Source organism: Triticum aestivum, chromosome 2B, assembly GCF_018294505.1.
Source record: "Triticum aestivum cultivar Chinese Spring chromosome 2B, IWGSC CS RefSeq v2.1, whole genome shotgun sequence".
Taxonomy (NCBI): domain Eukaryota; kingdom Viridiplantae; phylum Streptophyta; class Magnoliopsida; order Poales; family Poaceae; genus Triticum; species Triticum aestivum.
This window is the reverse complement of record NC_057798.1, coordinates 781,626,534-781,640,804: the sequence shown is the minus strand read 5'-3', so window position 1 is coordinate 781,640,804 and position 14,271 is coordinate 781,626,534.

The following is a 14,271-nucleotide window of genomic DNA, read 5'->3' as shown; positions in this document are numbered from 1 at the left end:
TAATAACTAACGCAGTGGGCATCAACACTGTGCCTGCTGGTGTATGTACCAATTCAGCTTGGAGCTGCCAATTAATGTCCTGCTGAATGTTTATGCAGGTCTCACTCATCCATTTTCATCCATTTTGATGACAAATACTCCCTCCGTCCGGAATTATTTGTCATCAAAATGGATGAAAATGGATGTATCTAAAACTAAAATACATCTAGATACATCCATTTCAATGGCAAATATTTCCGGACGGAGGGAGTAGTAACTATCCGATGTTTTTTCCTTTAGCAAGAAGTCAGTTAACACTTGGAACAACTGAACTTTTTATCCCTGTGGTCTGTGGACACTACACTTCGACGCCACAGCAGCCTGACAGATATGTCAGGCAGAGGAGGAGGGCAGCCGATGCTGCAGCGCATCAATAAGTTAGGTTCACAAGAGTAAAAATCACTGGCAAATGGCAATCAATCAATCAAATTGGAGTTTGGACGCGACCCAGAGTAACGAACTGCAAACTGGACAGAGCAGATTCAGAGTGGATTGATGGAGCTTACCAGGCAGACCGCATGCCGGCTCGAGCAAGCTGCTGCTGCTTCCCTACGCGCAGTAGCGGTCCGCACCGGCCGGGGCGCACGCGCACTGACGGGCGCGCCGCCCACCGCCGTCAGCCATCCTGTAGTCGTCACCGCTTTGAGAATCTTCCTTTCCTTTTCTCCTCGGCTTCTTCACGGCCAGTTGAGAGAACTTCACGGCCTAGTTAGAAAATGGGGTCGAGCGAACAGTTAGGGCTAGCCCATTTGCCAGATTGGACGGTCCTTTTTTCGTTTTTACTTTCTTTTTTACTTTTATTTTTAGTCTATATTAAAATAATTCGGGACTACAAAAAGGTTCTAAAATTTCAAAAAAAATGTAATTTTTCAAAAACAGTTCTTGAATTAAAAAATGTTCATGATTTCAAAAGAATGAACAGTTTTTGAATTTCAATGAATTTTTTTATTTTTATGAAACAAAATTCCGAGAGTTTTTTAGTAATTATGAACATTTGTTTTCTATTTGATGACACTTTTTTAACTTGATGAAAAAATATTGTATTGAAGAATTTTTTTTCGAAAAATGGAGGAACAAATTTTGAATTGATGGAGACCTTTCAAATCGATTAACAAATTCCGAATTTGATGAACATTCTTTAATTCAAGGAACAAATTTTGAATTTTGGTGAACATTTTTTAAATTTGATGAACAAAAATTTGAATTTGATGATTGATGAACAAAGAAATGTTCGTGAATTTGAAAAGAAATTTCCCCCCAAAATAGAAAAGGTAAATAAGAAAAAGAGAAAAGAAAAAGGAAAAAGAAAAAGAAAGAAAAAACAAAGGGAAACGAAATATGGGCCGGCCCATAAGAAGGCCCGACACGAGAGGGGGTGTGAACACAGTCGCTCACGGGTGACCTACGCGCCATATAGAATTCCCCATGCACGCATGGCATCTAAGTTAACTTCACGCTTGATCCTTCGCTAGCGAACTGGGCCGGCCCGAAACACATATCTCCCAGTCAACAGCCAGGCGGTCAACGGAACCATTCAAAAGGTGAACTGAGCAAAGGGAACACCGAGCAACTCGAGCGGCTTGAACAAGCGAGGGAGAAGCGTGTGAACGCTGGCAGCTCCAGTCAGCGGGAGTACTATACCTCGCTTATAGTGAGATGGATCGTACACTTGTCATGAAGGGGTTTCCTCTCTCTCTCTCTCTCTCTCTCTCTCTCTCTCTCTCTCTCTCTCTCTCTCTCTCTCTCTCTACAACTACCGGGCCAGCCCATTTGTCGGGTTTTTTCGCAGTTTGATCAACCGAGACGCTCGCTCGATGTTCGCTCACTCATTTCTTCTAGGTTCTTTGGTTTTTTACTTCTGTTTCTTTTATTGTTTCTTCACTGGTTTTCTATTTTTTTTCTTTGCTTTTTCATCACTTTTTTGTTTCTTTTATGTTTTTAGTAGTTTTTTCTTTCCTATTTGTGCTTCTTCATTTGTCTTTATTTCTTTCTCGGTTTTCACTAGGTTTTAATTTTTTTTCTTTCTCCCTTTTTTCATTTGTTTATTTTTTGGCTTTCATCGGTATTCTTCATTTTCCTTTGTTTATTTTTTTGGTTTTCATCGCTATTCTTTGTTTTTTCTTTGTTTTTTTTCTAAATTTTCACTATTTTTACATTCCTTTGTATTGTTTTCGGTTGTCTTTTGACTTGATTTTTTATTTCATTTCCTTTGTTCCATTTATTTTGGTTTTCTTTCTTTACTTTGCTTCTCTCCTTGGTTTATATCGGTTTTTCTTTCTCCTTTTGTATCGAATAGAGATATATTTTATACACATTTAACTTTTTATTTAAATACATGAAACCTTTACACGTTGAACAATTTTTCAAACAGAAGATTAATGTTTCTCAAACATATATGTTTTGATGTCTAATTTTTCATACATATTCTACATTTTTTGTATACATTAGGAATGTATTTTTATATATACATAGATGATTAACATTTTTCAATTATGTATGTAAAGTAATTTTTATAATTATATATTTAGTATACTTTGAAATACAAGTAAAAGTGATAAAAAAAAGAAGAAAAGCTTCTACTGGGAGGGCCCATTCAGACATCAGCTTGTACTGAGCCTTCCCTACGTCTCGTTATAAGCTAGACATAGAGGTTACAATTTAGCGCTTGAAGCATCAGGAATTGCTATCCTATGAAGCCCCAATTTGTGTTTCTTATTCCGCCCACGACCCACGTGCGTGTACTTCCAGGGTGCTCGTGCGACCTGTATTGGCTCAAAAATTATATATCTACGAAGAGGTACATACACTTCCTCGTCCTGTAATCTTCAATCATAATCGTCCACCTGGTTCATTACATTAATTAGGTAGCAATATTTACGTAGGTCTAGCATCTCTCGTATTGTCTCATCAGGGCGATATCTCTTTCGTTACGAAACGTAGTTCTGGCACACCTTTGGCGCCTCGCTACTGGACCAACCCAGTACTGTAGATGCCCCCTAGTTTTCTTTTCTCTGTGGTTGTTTAATCATGTTTTCACTGTTTGCGTTTCTTGCTGGTTTTATCATTTTGTTCTTCCTTTTCTTCATTTCTTCTGTGTTTCTTTAGATTTTTTAAAAAGTTCATTTTCGTTTCTTTTTTATATTTTTTTCAACCTATTCCATATTTTTCGAAAACATTAGGAATATTTTTTTACACCAGTTTAGTATTATCAAATACATGATTACATTATTTGTTTCAAACATATGTTTTGATATCTATTTTTTACACTTGTACATTTTTTCGTATACAACTAAAACATTTTTTTACATATCTTTGTTAGTTTTAAATACATAATATCTTTACAAATACATATTCTAATTTTTTGGAATACATGCTAAAAATCAAAAACACTTTAAATTTTACTTTTAATGATGAAAACACATTTTTTTAACAATTTGAGCATTTGTTTACCATCTATAAACATATCTTAATAATGTCATGAACATATTTATGAAATTCATAACATTTTTAGTGAATGCAATGTACATTTCTAATAGTACAAAACATTTTTTCGAATTACATGAACATGGTTTTACATTGTATAGCTTTTTAAAATATGTCACACACATTTCTTTTGAAACGTTGAACATTTTTTAAATGCCACAATTTTTTTGAAATAATGCTAATAACTTTTTTACACTGTGCTAACATTTATTAAATTCGTGGTTTATATATTTTTATGTAAATCTTAAGTTCTTGAATATATGCACTCATAATGTTTACAAAAAAGGAAGAAAGAAAAAATGAAAAAAAATGAGAAGAAAAATAAACAAACCTACAGCAAGCTACTTGGGTCAGCTGGTAAAGATGCCTGATGCAAGTCGAGCTTGTAGCTCATTATAAACGAGACATAGCCAATTTAATGATTTTTATTGTGTTTGGTTTCCACTGGTTCTCTTATCAGTTTTTTGTGTTTTCTTCAGGATTTCCTTTGTTTCTGGTTTCTAATCTTTTATTTTCCCTTTTTCCTTTTTTAAACGTGGGAACATGTTAAAAATTTGATTTTTTTACATTAAAGCACATTTTTAAATTCACAAATATTTTAAAGTGCGTGAGCCATTTTTGAAACTAGATGAGCACTTGTCGCCGTTGTTGGCAGCTCGACCTCTCTTCTTGGAACCTTATACAGATAACTGAGATAACACTTAACCCAAATCCATGCTACTATGTTGGCGTCGAGGGAAGGAGAGCTGGTGCAGGACTGGTGCCAGGCGGCGGCTATGTTAGCATCTGGGCCGCCTGCGGGAGCAGCACGTGGGCTAGGGGAAATGAATAGATTTTCTAGTAGCACACTAACCAAATTTTATGGGCTTGCAAATCTTTTGGTATGGTTGCTATTGGTTGCAATCCAAACACACCCTCAGCCTTAGCGCCTCCATCTCCTCGTTCGATGCTGACAGCGAGCTTCCGAGTCCCAAGCATGGGCGGCTAATGCGAGCATAGCACCTGCATGGCCGTCCGTATCAGGATTCGCCGGTTTTTTGCCGGGTCCTTACACGCCTTTAGAGTCAGCTTCTCGTATCTTAACCACCGGCACAACGTGCCCCGCTCCTCCACCATCAGGGTTGCGTGAGACTGCACGCAAACAGAAGGATACAGTATACTCTGTCCATCGTAGATAAAAATACTCCCTCTACAAACAAATATAAGATCGTTTGTTTACAGAGGGACTATGAGGTAGAGCAGAGTTATATCAGACCCTAAAAAAAGAATTTAACAAGGTTGAGTAATTAAACTTTCTAAAAGTTCTGTTGATGATCCTAGCCAAATCAATCATATAGTTAGAAATGTGTCTGAAACGCATCTGTTGAACTGGTACGTAAAGGTCAGAGGCGACTACCCAGGCGACTAGGGTTTCTGCTGGTCCGCCGCCGGCCGCCTCCCGGGCGGCGGCGCGGGGACCGGCACTTGCTGTCCCAGGTCGTCGTCGCAAGGCGCCGGCTCTGGTCTCTCTCTCTCTCTCTCCACTACGAGGTTGTGGCCGCTCAGGTCGTCGTGGTGGATTAGTTTGTCTGCTCAGCCGGGTCTGATCGGAGGAGTATGTCGTGCATGGATTTTTGAGATTGTCGGGGCTGTGTGGTGATTTAGCGCTACTTAGTTTGGATGCGGTGAACTCTCTTGTTGCTGCCGCAATTTGACCTGGTGGAACTGGTACCCTCTCATGGTTTTGGTTCTGTTTGATGAAGAAGTAATGAATTGATCGCCAGGTTTTCTGTCGGAGTCAACAGAAGAATCAGCGGAGTCCTCATCTTCCGAGGGTCGCCGATCCCAATGAAAGTTATAAGTTGGAACTGTCGGGGTTTGCTCGGAGCCCCAACACTGAGGTCGCTTCTGGACATCCAGAGGCGGAATGACCCATATGCGTTTTTTCTGTCTGAAACGCATTTGGACGAGGATAAGGCAGAAGAACTAATGAAAAAGTTGAAGATGGACCATAGGATTGTGGTTCCCTGTCTTGATGGCAGGAGTGGAGGGTTACTATTAGTCTGGAAGAAGGAGGTGAGGATCTACTCCCGGACTAATACCTTTAATTGCATCGATGTGTCAGTTGAAGAGATGGATGGTAAAATGTGGAGACTGATGGGTGTGTATGGTGAGCCTAGTTGGGATAATAAAGATAGGACATACCGGTTGATCTGAGACCTTCATGCTCAATCCAACCTCCCTTGGGTTGCTATTGGTGATTTCAATGAGATATTGCTATCATCAGAGAAAGAAGGAGGAGCCCCGCGGCAGCTGGCCCAGCTTCAAGCCTTCCAAGATGCCCTGTCGGACTGCTCGTTGGAGGACATTGGCTATCATGGTGATAAGTTTACCTTTTTCAGAGGAGGATTGCGTGAAAGGCTAGACCGTGTTGTTTCTAATCCGGGATGGATGGACATGCACCCGTTATGTGGCCTGATAAATCTGGACATGGGCAAGTCGGACCCCCGTTCGATATGTTTAGATACAAAGTACCTTGTGGGAGTCGCAGCACAGCGGCGTCGTTCGGGGAGAAAATTCGAAGCAAGGTGGTTAGAGGAGGAAGCTGTGGAAGAAGTGGTGAGAACGGTGTGGCAGAAGGCCGTCGTGAGGGGGCTCTGTTCCTCAACCAGCGACAAGTTGGCAGCAGTGCATAAGGATCTCCATCAATGGGATCGAAAAGTCTTGAAGGATCCTCGAGCCTGACTGACAGCAGCCCAGCAGGAATTAGAGACACTAATGCGAGCGCCTTTTGATGCTGGTGCAAGAGCAAAATAACAAGAGTTGACGTTGAAGATTGAAAACCTTCTCGAGTAGGAGGAAATCTACTGGGCTCAGAGTGGACATGCAAACTGGCTGCGCCGTGGCGACCATAATACCAAGTTTTATCACCAGTACGCTTCGGCTCGTAGGCGACGTAATTTAATCAAGAGATTGAAAGATAATAATAATGCATGGGTTGAGGGGAATGACAATCTCAAGCCCCTGATTTTTGATTATTTCCAGAGTCTTTTCAATTCAGATGCAGGTTTGATCGATGAAACTTTGCTGGATACAGTCAAACCTGTGGTCACGGGGCCAATGAATGATCTTCTAACTGCTCCGTATACGCGAGACGAAGTAAAGAAAGCCCTATTTCAAATAGGTGATATGAAGGCCCCCAGCCCTCATGGTCTTCATGCTATATTCTTTAAACGTTTTTGGCATATCATTGGAGAGGAGCTTACAAACGAAGTGCTTGAAGCGATAAACAACAGAAAGATCCCAGATGGTGGAGTGCCACTAATGTGATGTTAATACAGAAGGTGGACAGTCCAGAGGTTATTACACAGTTTAGGCCCATCAGTCTATGTAATGTGGTCTACAAGATAATTTCAAAGATGTTGGCTAATAGACTGAAAAAAATCCTACCCGAGGTGATTTCCCCTACTCAGAGTGCTTTTGTACCCGGTAGGTTAATTACTGATAATGTGTTGATCGCTTATGAATGCTTTCATTCCATAAAGAAGCGAACACATGGCTCAAATGGTATTTGTGCGGTTAAGCTGGACATGCTGAAAGCATATGACAGAGTAGAATGGGAATTCATGCGGCAGATGATGATGAGGATGGGGTTTCATGCACAATGGATTGAGCTTATCATGGAGTGCGTCTCTTCTGTCAAATATCAGATCAGATTTAATGATACAAAGACAGACGAATTTACACCAACTAGGGGCCTAAGACAGGGTGATCCCCTATCTCCTTATCTCTTTTTGATCTGTTCTGAAGGATTATTAAGCATGTTGTCTCATGAAGAAAAAGTTGGTGGTATTGAAGGAATAAAGGTGTCAAGGAATGCCCCCTCGATATCTCACCTTTTGTTTGCGGATGATTCTTTGATCCTCATGAGAGCTACGGTACAGAATGCAAGTACATTGAAGAGGGTCCTAGATACATATTGTCAGAGTTCAAGGCAGCGTGTAAGTACTCCAAAATCCAGTATCTTCTTCAGTCCTAATACTAGAGTAAATGAAAGGGAGAATGTATGTGGAATGTTGAATATAATAACAGAAGCTTTATCTGACAAGTATTTGGGGCTACCAACTATTGTCGGTGTTGATCGTAGTGACTATTTTCAACATCTTGTTGATAGAGTTTGTCAGAGATTGAAGGGGTGGAAAGAAAAATTTATATCTGTACAAGGTAAAGAAATCCTTTTAAAGGCAGTAGCTCAGGCAATTCCATCTTATGCTATGTCTGTTTTTAAGTTACCAAAAGGGATATGCAAGTCAATCACTGATGAAATATTGAGCTTCTGGTGGGGTGATGGAGAGGACAAAAGGAAAATGCATTGGTTTGCATGGTGGAAGATGTGTGTTCCGAAGAAGAAGGGAGGTATGGGATTTAGAGACCTTCATAGCTTTAACCTTGCTATGTTAGCAAAGCAGTGTTGGCGACTGATCCAGAATCCTGACTCTTTGTGTGCACGTGTTCTAAGTGCAAAATACTATCCTGATGGTAATGTTCTGAGAGCTGGCCCAAAGAAAGGCTCCTCATTTACATGGCAATGTTTGGTTGTTGGATACAAACTTTCAAGAGGGGATGTATTTGGCGAGTGGGCACTAGTTCACAGATTAATATTTGGGATGATCCATGGCTCCCATCAAGTCCAACAAGGAAGATTATCACCCCTAGAGGTGGAATCATGTTGTCAAAAGTGCAAGAGATAATTGACCCTCATACGGGTCAGTGGGATGAGGCACTAATTTAGAGCGTTTCCTCACCAGTTGATGTACGCAGAATACTAGAAATTCCACTACATGTTGAAGCACTAGAAGATTTTGTGGCATGACACTATACAAAGTCTGGAACCTTCTCAGTACGCTCGGCATATCAATTAGAATTTGACCACCATTTCGGTCGCCACTATGCAAATTCGAACAGTCCGGGGAGTACTCAACTCAGCGGGGTTTGGAAGGAACTATGGCATCTTCATTTACCAGGAAAGATCAAGCATTTTGGTTGGAAAGTACTTAAGGGAGTACTTCCATGCTATGGTGTACTCGCGGGCAGACACATACCCTTGATCCCGCAATGCCCAATTGATGACCCACAAGTATAGGGGATCTATCGTAGTCTTTTCGATAAGTAAGAGTGTCGAATCCAACGAGGAGCAGAAGGAAATGATAAGCGGTTTTCAGCAAGGTATTCTCTACAAGTACTGAAATAAGTGGTAACAGATAGTTTTGTGATGAGGTAAATTGTAACGAGCAACAAGTAACAAGAGTAAATAAAGTGCAGCAAGGTGGCCCAATCCTTTTTGTAGCAAAGGACAAGCTGGAACAAACTCTTATAATAGGAAAATCGTTCCCGAGGACACACGGGATTATCGTCAAGCTAGTTTTCATCACGTTCATATGATTCGCGTTCGGTACTTTGATAATTTGATATGTGGGTGGACCGGTGCTTGGGTGCTGTTCTTACTTGAACAAGCATCCCACTTATGATTAACCTCTATTGCAAGCATCCGCAACTACAACAAAAGTATTAAGGTAAGCCTAACCATAGCATTAAATATATGGATCCAAAACAGCCCCTTACGAAGCAACGCATAAACTAGGGTTTAAGCTTCTGTCACTCTAGCAACCCATCATCTACTTATTACTTCCCAATGCCTTCCTCTAGGCCCAAATAATGGTGAAGTGTTATGTAGTCGACGTTCACATAACACCACTAGAGGTTAGACAACATACATCTCATCAAAATATCAAACGAATACCAAATTCACATGACTACTAATAGCAAGACTTCTCCCGTGTCCTCAGGAACAAACGTAACTATTCACAAAGCATATTCATGTTCATAATCAGAGGGGTAATAATATGCATAAAGGATCTGAACATATGATCTTTCACCAAATAAACCAACTAGCATCAACTACAAGGAGTAATCAACACTACTAGCAACCTACTAGCACCAACCCCGGACTTGGAGACAAGAATTGGATACAAGAGATGAACTAGGGTTTGGAGATGAGATGGTGCTGGTGAAGATATTGATGGAGATTGCCCTCTCCCGATGAGAGGAGCGTTGGTGATGATGATGGCGATGATTTCCCCCTCCCGGAGGGATGTGTCCCCGGCAGAACAGCTCCGCCGGAGCCCTAGATTGGTTCCGCCAAGGTTCCGCCTCGTGGCGGCAGAGTCTCGTCCCGAAAGGTTGTCTCTGATTTTTTTCTCATCGAAAGACCTCATATAGGAGAAGATGGGCATCGGAGAGCCACCAGGGGGCCCACGAGGTAGGGGGGCGCGCCCCAGGGGGGCGCCCCCCACCCTCGTGAGCAGGGTGTGGGCCCCCTGTCCTTCATCTTTGGCGATGATTTTTCTTTATTTATTTTAAGACATTCCATGAAGTTTCAGGACTTTTGGAGTTGCACAGAATAGGTCTTCAATATTTGCTCCTTTTCCAGCCCAGAATTCCAGCTGCCGGCATTCTCCCTCTTCATGTAAACCTTGTAAAATAAGAGAGAATAGCCATAAGTATTGTGACATAACATGAAATAACAGCCCATAATGCGATAAATATCGATATAAAAGCATGATGCAAAATGGATGTATCAACTCCCCCAAGCTTAGACCTCGCTTGTCCTCAAGCGAAAAGCCGATAACAATAAATATGTCCTCACGTTTAGAGGTAGAGGCGTCGATAAAAATAAAATACGGACATGAAGTCATCATGATTATTCTCATAACAGCAACATATATAGATTTTTCATATGATTACTTATGTTCAAGTTATGATCTTTTCACAATGCAAAAGTATGAATCAGAAACTTTATTGGGCACCAGCAAAGTATAACCTCAGTCATTGAAGCAATTGCAATTTATCATAACATCGGAAAGAGTCTATGTCAGAGCTTAAAAGCAAGTCCACATACTCAACTATCACTTAGTCCTTCATAATTGCTAGCACTCACGCAATACTTGTGGTTACGGAGTTTTAATCGGACACAGAGAAAGATAGGGGCTTATAGTTTTACCCCACAACCTTTTACCTTAAGGGTAATGTCAACAATAACAATTCATGCTCCCCTACATCCAATTAGATATATATATCATGTTCTTTCCAACATGCTAGGCTTGCCAAATGATAAAATGAAAAAGGAAAGGTGAAGATCACCGTGACTCTTGCATAAGGTAGAAGATAATAATAAAAGATAGGCCCTTCGCAGAGGGAAGCAGAGGTTGCCATGCGCTTTTATGGTTTGATGCACAAAATCTTAATGCAAAAGAACGTGACTTTATATTGCCCCTTGTATGTGGAACTTTATTATGCAGTCCGTCGCTTTTATTACTTCCACAACAAGTTCGTACAAAGCTTATTTCTCTGCACTAATAAGTCATGCATATTTAAAAAGTAATTTTTATTGCTTGCACCGATGACAACTTACTTGAAGGATCTTACTCAATCCATAGGGAGATATGGTGGACTCTCATGGCTAAACTGGTTTAAGGGTATTTGGAAGCACAAGTAGTATCTCTACTCGGTGCTGAGAATTTGGCTAGCATGAGGGGGAAAGGCAAGCTCAACATGTTAGAGGATCCATGACAACATACTTTATCTCAGATACAAGAAAACATAACTCATTATGTTGTCTTCCTTGTCCAACATCAACTCTTTAGCATGTCATATTTTAATGAGTGCTCCCAATCATAAAAGATGTCAATGATAATATATCTATATGTGAAACCTCTCTCTCCTTATTACTTCCTATTAATTGCAACGATGACCAAAGCTATATTTGCCAACTCCCAACAACTTTTAATCATCATACTCTTTCTATGTGAAGTCATTACTTTTAATAAGATCAATATGAACTCTTTGTTTCTTTTTATTTTTTTTCTTTTATTCACCCAGGATCATGGCAAAATAATCAAGCCCTTGACTCAACACTAATCTTTATTATATATAGCTCGCGGACTCGATTACATAGAGGGATCATAAAGCAAAACTTCAAAACTAGATCATGCCATGACTTTATTCTACTAAATCAAGATACTACAAATAGGATCGAACTAAGAAAAAGTAAAGATAGGAGTTGTGATGGAGATACGATACCGGGGCACCTCCCCCAAGCTTGGCAGTTGCTAAGGGGAGTGCCCATACCCATGTGATTATGTCTCCTTTGTTGTTGGTGAAGAAGGTGGAGTTTGTTGTCGATGATGCAGGCTTGCCCTTCTATTTCTCCAACTTGCGTCTGAGGGTGAAATTATCAATCCTCAACTCATCATTCTCGATCTCAAGCTTTATTATCCTTTTGCATAATGCCTCTTTGCTTTCTTGCTTGAAGCGAGGGGGAACTGGTTCATCTTCATCTTCCTCATCAGGGTACCATATATGTGGATAGGTATCCTTGAATATGTTTTTATCTAAAGGCCGGTAAGAAACTGGGCAATCCTCCTCTGAATCTTGAGACGACATGTTGATCTAACCAGCAGTAGGACAGCTTGAAACAAAAACAGAGGATATTTGCGTGATACGGGAGTCAAAACCTTCGGGAGAATATATAATGAATTTTTACCGACCAAAATACGTATCGTGCAAGAAAACGAAGTCCGGAGGGCACACGAGGTGCTCACGAGGTAGGGGGGCGCGCCCAGGGGGGTAGGGCGCGCCCTCCACCCTCGTGAAGGCCTCGTGTCCTTCCCGTACTTCCACTTATTTTTCTATTTTTCTAAATATTCCAAGACGGAGAAATATTGCCTTAAAAATTGTTTTGGAGTCGGTTTACTTACCGTACCACATACCTATTCCTTTTCGGAGTCTGAAACGGTCTGGAAAGTGTCCCTTATGTATACTTCCGGGGTTACGGTTTCAATAATATTGGTTTCAACATTTATGGAATTACCTGAGATATAATGTTTGATTCTTTGGTCGTTTACCACCTTCGGATTTGTGCCTTCGAAGTTGTTGATTTTTATGGCACCGAAACGATAGACCTCCTCGATAACGTAGGGGCCTTCCCATTTAGAGAGAAGTTTTCCTGCAAAAAATCTTAAACGAGAGTTGTATTGCAATACATAATCACCTACATTAAACTCACGCTTTTGTATCCGTTTGTCATGCCATCTTTTAACTTTTTCTTTAATTAACTTGGCATTTTCATAGGCTTGGGTTCTCCATTCATCAAGTGAGCTAATGTCAAATAACCTCTTCTCACCGGCAAGTTTGAAATCATAGTTGGGCTCTTTAATAGCCCAATATGCCTTATGTTCTAGTTCGAGAGGTAAGTGACACGCTTTTCCATAAACCATTTTATACAGAGACATACCCATAGGATTCTTATATGCAGTTCTATAGGCCCATAATGCATCATCAAGTTTCTTGGACCAATTCTTTCTAGACCTATTAACAGTCTTTTGCAAAATTAATTTGAGCTCTCTATTACTCAATTCTACTTGACCACTAGACTGTGGGTGATAAGGAGATGCAATTCTATGATTAACATCATATTTAGCAAGCATTTTACGGAAAGCACCATGAATAAAGTGTGAACCACCATCAGTCATTAAATATCTAGGTACTCCAAACCTCGGAAAAATAACTTCCTTAAGCATTTTAATAGAAGTGTTATGATCAGCACTACTAGTTGGAATAGCTTCTACCCACTTAGTAACGTAATCAACAACAACTAAAATATGTGTATATCCATTAGAGGCAGGAAAAGGTCCCATATAATCAAAGCCCCAAACATCAAAAGGTTCAATAACAAGTGAATAATTCATAGGCATTTCTTGACGTCTACTAATATTACCAATTCTTTGACATTCATCACAAGACAAAACAAACTTACGGGCATCCCTGAAGAGAGTAGGCCAATAAAAACTAGATTGCAATACCTTAGGTGTAGTTCTATCTCCAGCGTGGTGTCCTCCATAAGCTTCGGAGTGACACTTGCGTAGGATCTGTTCCTGTTCATGCTCAGGCACACAACGTCTAACAACACCATCTACTCCTTCTTTATAAAGATGTGGGTCATCCCACAAGTAATGTCGCAAATCATAAAAGAACTTTTTCTTTTGTTGGTATGTGAAGCTAGGTGGTATAAATTTAGCAACAATATAATTAGCATAATCAGCATGCCATGGAGTGCTACGATAAGTACTTATGACATTTAATTGTTCATCAGGAAAGCTATCATCAATAGGTAGTGGGTCATCAAGAACATTCTCTAACCCAGACAAGTTATCTACAACGGGGTTCTCAGCTCCTTTTCTATCAACAATATGCAAATCAAATTCTTGCAGCAAGAGAACCCATCTAATAAGTCTAGGTTTAGCATCTTTCTTTTCCATAAGATATTTAATAGCAGCATGATCAGTGTGAATAATTACTTTAGAATCAACAATATAGGGTCTGAATTTATCACAAGCAAACACAACTGCTAAAAGTTCCTTTTCGGTAGTAGCATAATTTCTTTGAGCATTGTCTAGAGTTTTACTAGCATAATGGATAACATTTAATTTCTTATAAACTCTTTGCCCTAGAACAGCACCTACAGCATAATCACTAGCATCACACATAATTTCAAAGGGTAAATTCCAATCAGGTGGCTGAACAACAGGTGCAGAGACTAATGCTTTCTTAAGTATTTCAAATGCTTCTACACAATCATCATCAAAGAAAAATGGTACATTTTTTTGTAATAAATTAGTCAGAGGCCGAGAAATTTTTGAGAAGTCCTTAATG